The following is a 16041-nucleotide window of genomic DNA, read 5'->3' as shown; positions in this document are numbered from 1 at the left end:
CAGCCTCACTTTTTATCCATTCTTTCTGAATTTTGCATTGCGCAACCAGTCCAACACATTTCCCGCTCCTTCCATATCTTCCCTCCAACCATGTAACCTCCCATGCAAAATTAAATAAAATATTAAAAATTTTTAAAAAGAGACACCATCTGACTGACCCTTCTGGGCACCCACCTGCTCCTCTATCAGCTGTAGCCTTCTTTCACACCTGTCAGTTGTCACATCTCCCTATCCTCTACATATGTACCATTCTATTCCTCTGTCTTTCCCAACTCTCCATCATATACTCATTCTTCACAGTGGCAATGGATGTTGTGCTGTGTCAAGCTGTGTAACACAGTATACATTTTGCCCAAATGGCTTTAAATGTACATGTTTCTTGAATTGAGTCATTGGTCTGGTTTGAGGCCTCTGGCTTCTGCTACACTAACTATACTAGCTCTTCACTGGGACTCCTCTTGTATATCCATTGTTGTCTTATATTACAAGGATTCTACAGCTTTGGATCTGTAGGACCTTCACATACTGTAGTAGTTCATAGATGGGGTAAATGTTGGGGTGGGCCAACTCAAAGCCTTTGATGGGCGCCTGGGTGGTAGCTGAGTTGGTCAGCCCACCAAACCAGCACTTCTGCACCTGTGGCACTAGGGACAGCTCTCTCACTTTGCCCAGATGAGAGGTGGCACCAGCTCTTCTGCATATAGGGGCTGGGAAGGGGTAGGGCTAGTTCTCCTACTTTCACAGCCTCCAGACAGGCCCCTACCCCAGACTATCCTTGGTGCCAGTCCATCATGCAGTGGCCAGTGAGCAGGTGAGGCCAGCTCAGCCTGGCCCTTAGACATTAGCATAGTTTCAGATGACACCCCAGACCACAGGCATATGTATGGCTTTTAGTGGAAACAAGAGGCAAAGACATCCACACAGGCCCTGGTTCTAGAGGGCTATGACTCAGGCATGGCCCTCAATGGCAGCATGGGACATCACCAGGTCTCAGGTAGCAGCACAAGGTTCTCACTTTGGGCTGTTTCTCCCCTTAGAGCCTCCAGTTTCTCCTCTCTTTGCAGTGCACAAACCATTCTGCTTCTTTTTCCCTCCCATCTCTCCACCACATACTTGCTCATCGAAGTGGCACCTTTCCACCCTCTGGGTGTCTTCTGCCTCCTTGTGCTCAACTTAATTATGTTTTAACTTCAGATATTTTCAAGTTTATCTCATTTTCACCACAATTTAACTTAAATTATATATTTATTTTACTTAAATGTAAACCCATAGTTGTTCAAATTATTGACTCTTTCTTACTACATTTGTCCCTTTCAATTGAAGTTCAAACTTTTCTTCTCATTTGTAGATTCAAGATTAAATGTATAGCGTCATTATAAGTGACATCTTTATTTTAAATATTGTATTTTCTGATTGCTATAGTCAAGTCAATATTCTGTCAATTTTAATAGATATTATTATGTGTGATAAAGAAATTTATCAGCCACATGTACATTTAGGTGTTCCTTTCTGTTAGGTATATATTCTTTAATCTTTTGTCCCATAGATCAGCTTTGGAAACCAGTGAAGAGAAGAAAAGAGAAAATCTTGGCAGATCTCCAGTAAGAAGACTTGCACAGGTGGTGAAAAGCTGGCTAAGGGAAACCAACCATTGGGGAATGATTAGCTGTAGGATATAGTTGTTGAGGAGAGATTTAGGAACAGAGGAAAAAAGAAATACTAAGACCCAGGCATATGAGGTATAAACTGAAAGGTCTTGCAGCTCAGGAGGCCTTTATTTTTCTTTGGCTTTCCTTCCTGTTTCTTGCATACTCTTTCTGTCTTTCCTACTTGCTATCTGTTACTCCTTGGGACAACTCCAGTACTTTATTTAAAGTGTAGTTCAATTTTCTTAATTAAAGATTACATCATGTTTTTTTCCTCATATTTTACAGTCATGAGCCTGTGTATTTCAGATGTTCTTCTGTGTAAAATGGAATCCTGACAAAGTAGGCTTCAATGGATGTGCTGGCAAAGTAAGAGAAAACAGGCGAAGAATGAATGAACCCTTTCTTTTTCCATTGTCCTTATAAAGGCTTTCAGCAGAAGACATGGCCCACATAAAGGTATGCCTCAAGATGTTGATTAAAGATGTAGGTCTATCTGGAGCATGTGTCATCCATCTCAAGATCTGGATAAAAGGCTTGTGTCTTCCTGCTTCAAGATTTGGGTTACATGTGTGCCTCCATTTCTGGATTAATAGTTCATACCAGCTATAGTCAAGCTGACAAGGGAGAAAAGGCATTAAACTGGCAATTTAAGTCTTTCAAGGTGTTGTCTCCAAATACCAAATGTCGTCCCTTCCCCACTGTTTGCTGCCTTTATTGTTGCTGCAGTAATCTATTGATCAATGGCTTTCTAAATTATTACAAAAGACTGGAATCTTTTTCACACATAATGGTGGAATCTCTGCTTCCTAGTTTGTGCGTTAAACAAGCTTGTCTTTTCCTAGCTTTGCTTTGAACAACTTGAAGATTATTAGCAGAAAAAAACAGAGAAACAAAAAACAACAACAACAAAAAAAAAACAAGAGCAACAAAATACCAAATAGTTTTTTGGTTGTTTACTTTGATTTTCTTCTGTTCACTGGAGCTTATACCAAGTCTAAGAGTTAGCTGGAAATGAAAGATTAGTAGACAGGAATCTTGGTCTAGTTAAGATTCCTCAATATTCATGGTGTGTTTCATACATTACAACATTTTAACTTCTCTAAAATAAAAACAAAGGAAAAGTTCCACCTTTTAGTTTCTTAGATGACTCAGAACACAAGCCTTCTTCTCTGCTCTCCCTGGCTCTTGGTGTATGGACAGCTTATAGAGAGGTTTCAACACAAACAAACTAGAGCATATTTTTACTTTCTGTACCAAAGAATTGGAATACTTGTTATAATTTTATTTAACTTCTTTTGGCTTAATCTTTGCTCATGTATCACAAAATTCTGAAATTGGTTTACAATAATTAGCAATTCCCACCATTTAGGTTCAAAAGGAAGGAGACAGGTCTCTTTTGTCACCCTTAACCCATTTATAAGGAATTAATGCCATTATTTACCCCGGGCCCATTTTCCTTATCAAAAATGAGTGGGAATGACAGTTCCTCACTCAAAATTTAAACAACTGACTCTTCAAAACTGGGCATTCCACTCACAGAGGAAGGTGGAGCAAGGAAGGAAAAGTGAAAATGCCTCAGGACAGTCTCACCATGCTAAATTTATGATTTCTTTTACCCTGTGCTTCTTTATTACTATATATTTTTTCTCAAATATCTAACAAATTTGGTTTTTTCAGTTTTCTGCATGTGTGCATGTGTGCAATGTGTGTGTGTGTGTGTGTGTATGTGTGTGTGTGTGTGTGTGTGTGTGTGTGTGTGTGATGGTAGAAGTACCTATGTACCATTTTGCTTTCACTTTGTTAGTACCAACTCCTCAGGGGATGTTTGAAATATTATGTTGAGTGTGAGGTCATGTTCAGCCAGAAGGACAAAAATGTAAAGACTGACTTACATGTAATCATGTAAAATTGCATTACATGTAATTTTAAATATAAAATTGATTTTTCATGTGAATTATACTCTAATACAAGATTGCACCATCCAGGTGTCCAGTTTCCTGCAGTGGAAGTACCCATGAAAATGCTATATAACTTCATGAACTACAGCTCAGCAGAGAACCAAAGTCTCCATAACAGCCCTCTCGTAGTAGTTGGAGTCCTAAACTATGCCTTTTTATATACTTTCTGACAGAGAGTATCTTGCTACCGCAACACTACCTCAGATTTACATCAATGGATATTTTTTTAATCAATGTGACAAGGTGAATAGAAAAGAGAACTTTGTGAATATATATCTAGCATTCAAGTATTGGCTTTATCTTCTACTGCTGTAAATATGAAAATTAATTTGACAGTTGAGTTTAATTCACCTTTGAAATTGTTCCTCAAGTTTAATTTGCAAAATGTTTCAACATGTTGTTGAAAATCGTAAACAAGGTCTAGATGTGCACTATTTGATTTACTAAAATGGGCTATTGCTATTATTTCTGATAGTGTAAAATTAAGCCTAATCCTAACCTCCAGAGAAGGGAAATGGCGGGTGTGCTTGAGAGTTCTCTAATAGTGTCCACATGCCTTTATGCTCCCCAGATGATCTTGTTCTATTTGGACTGCTCTAACACATGAGTGCTATCTACTTCCCATTTGAAAATACAATAGTTTAGGAAGGCAATGTTCCTCCGTGTGATGTCTCATACAACATATTATAGAATATTGATCTATAAATAGTTGTTTAGGTGGTTGTCTTAGTTAGGATTTCATTGTTGTGAAGAGACACCATGACCACGGCAACATGAATAAAAGGAAACATTTGATTGGGGCTGGCTTAGAGTTTTAGAGGTTTAGTCCATTATTATCTTTGTGGGAAGCATGGTGGCATACAGGCAGACATGGTGCCTGCAGGGGCCAAGAGTTCTACACCTTGATCTGTAGGCAGCTGAAGGAAACTGTAGCTTGGGTGTCGCTTGGTCATATGCCCACAATGACACACACATTCTCCAACAAGGCCATACCTACTCCAATAAGGTCACACCTCCTAATAGTGTCACTCCATGTGGCCCAAGCATTCTATTGGTCTATGGGAGCCATACCTATTCCACCCACAACAGTGGTGAACAGTAGTCTCTTTTTCCCTCTCATCTGATAACTCTTTTTAACTTGCTTTGGCTATTTGCCTTCTCCATTTGCCATCCTTTCTTCCTTTGTAGAAAAACCTCATCTTTAAGTCAGGTGTATCACTACAAAGAGTAAAAGGTAATTTATGTCCCACGTTGGCATTAGACAATGATATGTCTACACATCAGCCACTAGTACTTAAGCATTGAGATGAGATCTAAGAAGGTACCTGTGATTACGACCTTCCTTCTTGTAGAAAAGTTTATTAAGACACAGGATGCTAGAGGAAGGAAAAAGAAACAACAGGAAATTCTCAGGCAGAACCTTGTTAAAACACAGGAAGTTAAAATGGAGATAAAACAACAGTAGGTTCTAAGAGATGATAAAACATTCCATCCTACATATAATCTGGTTAAGATAGAGAGGAAACAACTCAAATTATTTACACAGTCCCTAAAATTGACCAGATTCACTAGGTCACTCCTTCCTAAGCATATAAAAGCAGAAAGGGCTGATGAGAGACACTCTCTGATTGGCTCAGACACTAAGAGGAATCTAAGACCAGCTGAGCTGCCTGGAGGGGTGCACACACCTGAACTCCCTGGACCTAATGCTCTCCAACATGATCAGTTGCCTGGAGGCTCTGTAGTGAGCGACAGGTTTCCAGACTTCATGAGATGCTGTCCGCTGCTGAGGTGGGATTTGGTGATTCAGAGACCTTTGAGTCATTTCTGCTCTGTGAACAACCCCTTATCAATACTTCTGTAAGTAATCCCATGAAAACTCATTGGTTCCGCAAGGTGGACTGTGGTGGTTTCCTTTAGTATGTTGCCTATTCTCTAGCGAGAGTAAGCACAGGTTTGTTCACTTTCCCTAGGAATTAGTGCTACACAACAGGAGCTGAGCAAAAATGACTTAAGTTAGAGGCATGAACAAGGAGATGATTTAAGTCTTTTAGTTTCTATTTGAAAACGATGACTAGCCAGCAGCCGCCTGCATGAGCCTCCTAGTGACGAAACAGAGAAACTTCAATCATTGGTACAGTGCAAAACAAAGCCTAAAATCGATACTCCTTATGATTATAATCAAGTACAACATGGGATTGTATGGAGTCTCAAAGAGAAAACTAATGTCTCATGTTGCTTAAGGCTAGGTTTCTGTTATTGTAAAGTAATATGACAGCTCTGATGCTATAGAATTTGATTTATGGTGCTGTACAGAGAAACTTTTTTAAAAATCTCAAATGTGCCCCCTCTCCCCTTACAGGCAGAGGAGACGCCAACTCTTTGAACTATATGCTAAAATAGTTGAGTCAACTGTTGTCCTTCTTGCCTTAGGCACCTGAAATACATTGCTTAGAGAACAGATCAGTGGCTTAAAGGCATGTACATAGAGAAAGGTAAAGCGACTATCTGTTCTGCTTAGTGTTTGCTACTTCCAGCAAGGTTTCATTGGTGATAAACTCAACTTACACACAAATTATATTATCTGAAAGCAGGGATGTTAAATAACCCACCTCCAGTTTAGGAGAGCCAGCCTTCCTAAGAGGCAAAGCACTGGAGCCAAAGCAGTTTTTAGAGGCTTTGCGTTATCTTTTCTCTGTCAGACAATGAGAGGCAAGCTAGCGTGAAAGAGCAGTTGACAGAAATTTTCTCCCAGCTCAACCATAGCATTTTAAGATAGAATAAGATTGAAATTTTTGAGATGTGAGAGGAAGGGGGGGGGAAAGCCTGATCTGAAAATGTCTGTTACTATCAAATGTTCCAATAAAACCAGTCTGTATCAGTAGGAAATGGGCTTTCGCGCCTTCACAGGTGTTGTCAGAAATAGTTTCTATTGCCCACAAGAAAAATGGCCATGGGGAGACTTTAGAGGAAAGAGAGCCTATCCCAAGAGTGGATAAGGAGCCAGTGAGGGAGACTGACAGAATCTTCTAAAGATGGCAATAACAAAAGGATACAGGATGCTGTCTTACTCAGGACTGTCGCTATTCCCACCTGCAAGGGTTTCACTGCTTCAATTGGCTTCTATTCCAAATGAGATCTTATATTATTCTTGCTATTTCTTATTCTTATACATTTGTTTCAGGCACGTGAACTATTGTCAAATTAAGTTGCCACAATATATGATGCTCCATCTAGTTCTTACTGCAAAGCTCAGCAAGCATAAAAAGGCCTGGAAGGCTCAGTGAGAGATACAGCTGGACAGCTTGCAGCTGATTTCACTTCGTATATAAATTCTTGGCAATACATTATCAGTGAAAATCCTGAATGATTAAGTAATTCTTTAAAGAATACTGTGGGCACTGCTTCCTATTTTTCCCATTTTAATAAGCATGAAAGAGGTAGGGTAGTAGAAGGCACAGCAGTCATTATGATGAGAACTGCAGGTAAGGATGGCCAATTAAAAAGCAGAGGATGAAAGGGCTGACATGTCAGTTTTACCTACTAACTGAGGACTTGCTTTCTTTGACAGAAATTATTTTTCAGTTAGGACATTGTTAGCTTGTATGGTTAGTTTGGTCAAGTTAATCCAATGAATATATTTTCATATATGTGTAGCAGGTGAAGTAAAAGTAATAATTATACAGAACATCCTTTTCTTTTTAAAAAAAGATTAGAGAAAAGCTGTGTATGGTGTGTTTCACCTGTGCTCCCAGAAGTGGGAGTCTGAGGCCAGAGGAGTGGCCTTGGTGCAGAGACTGCTGAAGCCTGTTTTTCGTGGAGTTTTTGTGTTTTGTTTTGTTGGTTTTTTGTTTTTGTTGTTTCCTAATAGAAGACAGAAATGAAGAGGATGTGGTTAGAATGAGAGGTGAGAAGGAAATGTGAAGAGTAGGGGGAGGAGAGACCATAATCAAGATACATTATGTGAGGAAAGAATGCATTTTCAATAAGAGGAAAAAGGACAAATAAGTTAAAAATAAAATATTGTATCAATTAAAAAACAAAACAACAAAACAAATAAAAACCTTGCATCACCTAAGTTCTAATCATGTCCCTGCTAACATCAAATTTTATTTTCCCTGACATAAAAGTAGATTTATAAAATGACTAATTAAAACTATGATATAAAGTCTTTTCTTTCTTATTTCAATTTAGAGTGATGCTGAAGGGCCACTGCAGATGCACTGCTCCATGTATGATCCAGTGAAATCTTTGTACCAATCACAATCCAGTTGAACATTTTCCCATTTAATCCTCCATTCCAAATACATGCATCCATCTCAAGAATATTTTCCAATAAACTTACTACCTGTAAATATCTCTTCCCCCATCTGCTTCCCAGAAATGCTGTTAGACATCACTTATCTATTAAAATAAATACAACACTTGTCTTCACCAAACATATCTATCCATATGGACTATCTATTTGCTTAAATGGAGTGAGATTTGAATTGGTTTATCTTAGTTTATTGGAATTTTCAATGGTTGTCACATTCCTTAGACCAGCACATACCAGGAAATAGCAAAGTATGAATTCTGTTAGGCATACGTTACTGCATAGCAAAGCATCATAAACTATTTTACATGAAGACCAACCATTTTATTCATCATGAATCTATGGGTTGGGTAGGTAGCTAGCCTACTGGTCTCATTCAGGGTTCCTCATGTGACTATACTCAGTTAATGAGTCATTTGATATCTGGGTCCAGGTTTGGGGAAAATGGACTTCTTTCTCTGAGTACTATTGAGAAGACTGCTCTATTTGAATAATTGTATCAAAGGAATATCCTCAAAGGGCAATTATATAAGATGTATCACTTTTGCTGGTGTTCACTGGGCAAAGAAAGAGTTGTAATACATCCCAGAGTTAATGTGGGTTAGAATCTAAAAAGGTAAAGGCTATAGGGAAGTGAGATTATGATTGCATCTTCAAGAACAAATCGGGACACAAAATAACTTATATAAAGGTAAAGGACTAGGGAGAAGAGGGAAATGGATTGTAGCTGCTAATTTACCTATGTGACCACATACTCATCCACATGGCAAAGTTCTCCCTTTTCTGAACATCTTTTTTTTTTTTTCCCTGAGGAAAGAGGGAGAGTGCCTGGGATGAGTAATAGCAAAAACACAGACAAGAAGCTAGAAGGAATTTTAAAAATTACCTAACACTTTCTTTGTAGGAGATGAATTTTGAATTGAAGTAGCTTTCGCTAAAGCACGTAGATAATTAGAACAACTTTTCGTATTACGTGTCCTGGCATTTACACTGATATTCAAATAGTATGAGAGAGTTGGGATAATCATAAGAGTGAATTCCAACTGCAGATTGTGAAGTGTAAAGATGGATTCCTTTCATCAAATTAGAGCTCCCCAGCACTAGAGGATGCCCATTGCAACATAAAAGATAAAAGGGGGCTATGCATTGTGTTTTACAGCTTTACACAGTTTGTAGTAAACATATGCAAGTCATTACCCCACAAGGTTATAAAGTCTGAAAATATAAATAGGTTCAGGAAAGGCTTAGATAAATTCACGAACGGGGGTTTATAATGGGTTACCGAAAGGAAGTTAGGGATCACAGACTCCCCGAGGTTCGGGTGTGGAGGGCAACTAGCATGCTTTCCTGAAAAACATCAAAGACAGGACACTGGATCTTTAGCCTTGATGTGCTTCTCTGTGACAGTTATATTCTCATATTCTTTATATAAAAGCCTAAGGACTTTGCAGATCTATTCCTCTAGAAGTATAATTAGAATTTATTCATTTTGTTTTTCTCCACTATCAATAAACTAACAATACAGTTTCTTTAAAAGATGTTTATGTCATTGAAAATTAATTTTTCTTCTGCGTTCTTTTCCATTTATCTACTTTTGTACCAAACTCACTCCCTTCTTATCTAATTCTGCTCTCTTAAAATTACCCAACCTCCCTTTTATCTTTATGGCCCCACTCCTTCCAACTTCCTTCCATTCCATTTGAATCTTTTATTTTCAATCTTTCCAAAACTTTCTTTAATCTTTATATTATGCTACAGAAGATATATGTCAGTAATATGTTTTGGCTGACTCTCATCTTTATTATTGTAAAATGAGACTACGATCCAGTCACATCTTAAAGTGAATCAAATAACTTCAGAAAAACTGTAAATATTACCATAAATAAATACAAGGGAACAAAAGGAAGACATATGCCAATCCACAATTAATATACAGTTTCCACAGAGATAATAAGAATGTGCCCTAAAAACAGTGGATCTGAAATGAAAGCTATATCAAATGATGTTTGTAGTGAAAGTTTAAAGAAACATTGTTTATTTAAAAAGAGTCATATGATGAAACTGAAACAGTTTCATCCTCCTACCACATAGAAGAAACAGAATGATTATGCTACCCATGGAAACTGCTACTCTAAGGATACTTTATCATATTGCCAAAATACATTAGTAGTGTAAAGTGTGCATCAGATGAAAGTCATCATAATATTAAAAACTAATATAGTAATTTTTGGTATACTAATATCTGTGAGGTATATTCAGAGTCTGGTTTCCTATATAGATTATCATGCACATCTTCTACAAGTGTAATGCACCTTAAATACTCTTAGGGAAACCAAACCAGACATTGGAAACTATACTGATTATAAATATTTTTAAATGCTTTATTATTTTATTTGAATTAATATTCTAGCAATGAGTCCTTTGTCACTCATTATTTGTGTACTTTCAATGTATTCTATTGTATACATTGATCTTGCAAATCCTTTCAAAAGTTCAACTTAAATATTCTTATTCATTGTTTAGTTTTACTTCCAAATTATATTCACAGGAATTATTTTATTATAACTATATTTGATGTTTAATAGGAACTCCTTTATTATTCTACAAGATAGTATCTACTGTTTCTTAGAACATATATAAGATACACTATATACTATATTCTACTTATCTTTAATTGTGACAATTTCATAACTCAATTAAACATTAAATTCCAATAACATAATTCTATTTCACATGTTCTTTTGATTTCTTATAAGGCAGCGCAGCTTCAGCCTACCATAAATGATATTTAGATTATGTTTTTATCCCTGTTATTAGGTATTTTACTACAGCCTTGTAACTAAACTTCACTGCTGTCACAAGAATATGTGAGAAAACTCTGGGAATGGGATTTCCAGTGAGTCATGCATCAATATAACAAGTCATTTTGCTAGAGAAGACTTCAAGTTTGCTTTCCTGACCCAAGAAGAATTCCTAATTTTCTAATAAACATTAATGCATTAGTATTAATAGTAATACTATTAATAGTAAACCAAAACTCAGAAATCCATGTTTCACTCTTTTCAGGGAAGACCAATTAATATTTTAAGTCTTGAGAATAATATAATATTACTATCTTATGAATATTCATCCTCATCAAAGACTCATTTGTGAGCCATCTTCTTTAATAATCAGTCTCCTGTTTTTTCGGGGCTTTGTTTTTGTTTTTGTTTTTGTTTTTGTCCTCACTGTACAAAATTCAAACCTGGTACCAATTCAAGTATCTGTTTTTTGTATCCCATTGCCTGGATAAAGGAGTGTGGCTGAGGAGAACACACATATCCAACCATTTGTGCTTAGATGCATATTTTTTAAGATAAAGCAAAATACTCAGGTTATATTTCTGAGTGAACAAGCACCTGTTACCGATGAAGGCAAGCAGGAATAATAGATTAATCAATGGTACTAAATTAGCATTATGGCATTGATCCCTGTATCTGTTCTCTGGACTAGAGTCTGGAATGCATAGTGTCAGAAGTCCATAATTTTGGATTCCGGCTGTGAATGAAATTCCACCAATTAAGTAAGTACCTGTATTTAAAGCTTTTTTATTGGAGAGGTGAGAAAACATGGGGAGGGGGGAATAAAGCCAGGATTACGGCAGAGGTTTCTAGTTAAAGCATTTCCTCAGGTGCAGAAGAAACGATAAACTGCATTATGTTGAACTCTTTATGGACTCCATCTTTCTAGAGTATACAAAAAAATACATGTTTAAACTAGTAATGTTGGTACTCTTATTTACAAATTAGCTCTAACCAAAATAGAGCGATCGTGTTTATACAGACTTAACTATATCCTCAAATTATGTGATAGGTTCCTACTGGCACTTTCTTCAGAAATGTTAAATCCAGCAGATGGCCTTTATCTTTTATCTATCCATCATTTAGACAAAGCCCACGCTTCCTGACTTCACCATTGTCTATTTACCTTTTTTTTTTTTTTGTGGTTTTGTTTTGTTTTGTTTTTTGTTTGGTTGGTTGGTTTTTGGTTTTCTAGACAGTGTTTCTCTGTGTAACAGCCCTGGCTGTCCTGGACTCACTTTGTAGACCAGGTTGGCCTCCAACTCATAGAGATCGGCCTGCTCCTGCGTCCTACCACACCCAGCTTTTTTGTGTGTTTTGACTAATTCATATGAGATTATTTCTTTAAAATCTGTTCTCCTTACAAAGAAAATAGAGTATAACAGTAACTGACATGTTGTTATTCTATTGAAATTGTAGCATATGGAGCTGTAACAAGCAACATAGCTCACTAGTGGAATAATTAAACACAAAAAGAGTTAGGGAAAGATATGAGAGAGAGAGGGAGAGGGAGAGGGAGAGGGAGAGAGAGAGAGGGGGGGAGATTAGGGAGAAGAAGGAAGAGGGAGAGGGAAAGAGGGGCAGTGGGGGTAGAGTCTGAAAGTTCTGCGTTTAGAAAATTGAGAAAAAATGAACGTGTGATCACTGAATCTACCAGAAATAAGACAATAGCCTAATATAAAAGCAGATATGTAAGCAACAAGATGCAATGTTCAGAAAAGAGACACCAGACACTTGAAGAAGCGGAGATTATGGATGAAGTTAAACACAGAAGGATAAGTCACAGATGTGTGACCTACTTTCCACCTGCGGTCCTCTCCTACCTACCATAGTGAGGAGAAGGCCTGGAGAAGTTAAGCCAGAAACACCCAGGAGATAAAGGACACAAATACAACAAGAGTGATAGAATACTGAAAACAAAAACACTAAAGGAAATTGTGCGTACCCAGCTGTGAACGTCGGCCTCTTTCCCTACTTTCAGAAAATGGGAAGTTGGGATTTAGAAGGATCACAGACAGAGGAGGTTAAGGATTTAATTGGGGGGAAATGGCCAAGTCTACCAGAAAAGCCAGGTACATCCTGAGAGAGTTTGCTTACTCCTTCTCCAGAAAATCTAACACTGTTCAGGTCCCACATGATAATCTGGCAATCATCTTTCCAATCCGTACTCTTGGTTGTTAGCCCATGCTTCCCAGGTGATTGAAAGAATGCTAATGTACAAGAAGGATACTAAAATAAAGAACTAAGAAAAATATAATGCAGGAAGTGTAAAAGTATATTAATTATAAACTAGTTAAAAAAGGAAAGGATAGTATAAATATAAATTAAAAGAACCTGCTATGGAAATAATACTGTTCTATGGTTTCCAGGAGAAACTTGTCACTTACAGGATATTAGTAGTACATTAAAAATAAATCAAAAGGGATTTTAAAGAAAATATCGTAGGCTTCTAGAAGCTGTTTTAAAATGTTAAGATAATATAAAATCAGAATAAAATGACAGAGAAATCAAAAGGCAAATCTAGACTCTCCACAATCTTACTAAATATACACCAGAAACAACTGAATACTTAGTTGAGGGAATATTGACAAAAAAAAAAGGCAATTTATTATTCTAGAAGACAAAACTCCTAAGTTGACAGGATCTACAGAATAGTCAGAACCAGTGAGCAAAAGCTCTATTAAGTCATCACGCAGAGAAATATTAGAGCAATCGCAACAAAGAATTTAAAAACCTCCTGTGATGGAGAAGATGGACTGGGCGGGACAAAAGCAAAAACAATAAAAACTCTCAGTAATCAAATTGGCACTAAACTCATTACACTGGCAGCTAGGAGACAATGAAAAATGCCTTTGAAATACCTAGAGAGAATTATCTCCAACAATGTAAAATTCATCATTCAAATAGGAGGCTTAAAATATGTTAAAACTGGACATAAGAGAACGCGCCAGCAATCCCAGAAGTGGGGAGAGTAGAGCAAGATGACTGTAAAACTCTACAGCATCTTGTGCTACAAAGGTAGATGCTAGCTCACACACAAGACTGCAGATATGTCTTTAAGTGTGTCAGCTCTGGAATCAAGGTCTCCACATTCTGAGATACCTCTGTATACTTCCTTAAAGATTCTTACATTGAGGCTTTGACCTCCCTTAAGTCTCCGGGGATCCATAGAGGAGAGCAGGGAGAAAGATTCTAAGAAAGAGCTAAAGGCGGTGGACAACTTTATGGAAACAGGGTTTTCCACAATGTTCCTACTGTACGTAAGAAGCTATTTGTGGTTAGTAGCTCCTGTAAAATGGAACATCAGATTTTTTTTTCAGTGTAGTGATCCTGTAGTCAATGTAGTCAACTACATTTCAAGGCAGAACTCATTTTATATGAAAAGAAAATAAGAGAAAAAAAAAAAGAAAGGAAAAAAGTTAACAAAGAATCAAGTGATGAAAGAACACAATACAGAGAGAGATATAGAGGGTTTTGCTAGAGAAACATACTACTGACAAAAATCCATTTAGCTCTGGTACAAAAAATGTTTTAAAAATAATTATACATAACTATATATATATATATACACACACACACTTAACTTTTTTCAATTTTTTATATATTTTATTAATTTATTCATATTACATCTCAATTGTTATCCCATCCTTTTTATCTGCCCATTCCTCCCTCCCTCCCATTTTCCCCCTACTCCCCTCCCCTATGACTGTGACTGAGGGGGACCTCTTTCCTCTGTATATGCTCAAAGGGTATCAAGTCTCTTCTGGGTAGCCTGCTATCTTTCTTCTGAGTGTCACCAGGTCTCCCCATCCAGGGGACTCTAGGTGAAAGAATCAAGGGAGAATAGGGAAATAGAAGGACCCAGAGGGTCCTAGAAACCTACAAGAACATTATGACAGGCAGATCTGGGCCCAGGGGTCCTGCTCATACTACGACACCAGCCAAGGAAAATACAAGCCATAAACTTCAAACTCCTACCCAGATCTACCCAATGGACAGGACATTCTTCATAGTTGAGTGGGAGTCTGACTTTCACATGAACTCTGGTGCCCCATATTTTTTTAAAATTCTTATATAAGCCATTCTGGCCAACAAAGCTGCTATGGGCATGTACTCATGGACACAAACATACAACATACACACGCAAAGATATCACCATTGCATTCAAGCTTATTGCTGCTTTATTCATGATAGCAAGTATATGGAAATACTTTGACAGCCATCAACAGATGAGTAGATGATGAAAGCCAGGTATGTAGTATACACAATGGAGGTTTATTCCGATGTAAAGAAACCTGAAGTCTGGAGGAAATGCAGGGATGTAGGAAGCGTTATATTATGGCAGGTAAGCCACACTCAGAAAGACAAAAGCTGGGTGCACAAAATATGCAGATTCAACTTTGTAGTAGAAATATATATGCATGTAAACAATTCTAAATGCAGATAAAACCTATAAAAATAGAAAAGATAGAAACCAGAAGAGAGTAAAGGGAACGGGGTGAGAAGGCAATAAAACACATGTGATATGAAAGCTGACATGTGGCCGACAGGAAGGAAGGGACACATGTGAAGAAGAGAATCAATGAAAACACATCTGTTTGAAAAAATGGCAGGATGATACTAGTGTTATTTGCCAGCTAATTAAAAATATGCCATATTACCATATGAGTATAAATTTTATACTTTTATACAGTGGCAGGGTCAATTATTAGTACAATTTATAGCACTGTCAAAGTATAAAATAAAAGCATTTAATTCTAGAATATGAAAAGTTAGTAGGAGAAGTTTATTTATTTATTTGTTGTAATATTTTGGCAATCATGAAAAGAATGTATAAATTTGCACTCCAGTACAAAAACAGTGAATATTGCTTTACTTAAAAAATATTTGCAAGCCAGAAGTAGTGGTGTACAACTTTAATCCCAGCAGTTGGAAGGCAGAGGCAGGTGGATCGCTGTGAGTTTGGGGCCAGCCTGGCCTATAAAGGGAGTTCAGGACAGCCAAGGCTACAAAGAGAAACCTTATCTCAAAAAACCAAAACCAAAACCAAAACCAAAACAAACAAAACAAACAAACAAACAAACAAACAAACAAAAAAGAAAAAAAGAAAGAATGAGAGAAAGGATATTTACAATGAAAATCTTCAAAAAGCAAGTCTTTTCTGTATTGAAAACTACATATTATCTATTGACAATCATGTAAAATGTATGGTAATATGGAGCAAATACTGTAGAAATGCATAAAATATATTAATAGGGATTTGCTCACAGAAACAGGAC

The sequence above is a fragment of the Acomys minous genome (genome assembly GCF_964271855.1).
Source record: "Acomys minous genome assembly, chromosome: 18".
NCBI classification, from domain to species: domain Eukaryota; kingdom Metazoa; phylum Chordata; class Mammalia; order Rodentia; family Muridae; genus Acomys; species Acomys minous.
The sequence above is the reverse complement of the archived record's forward strand: the minus strand, read 5'-3'. Positions refer to the sequence as shown.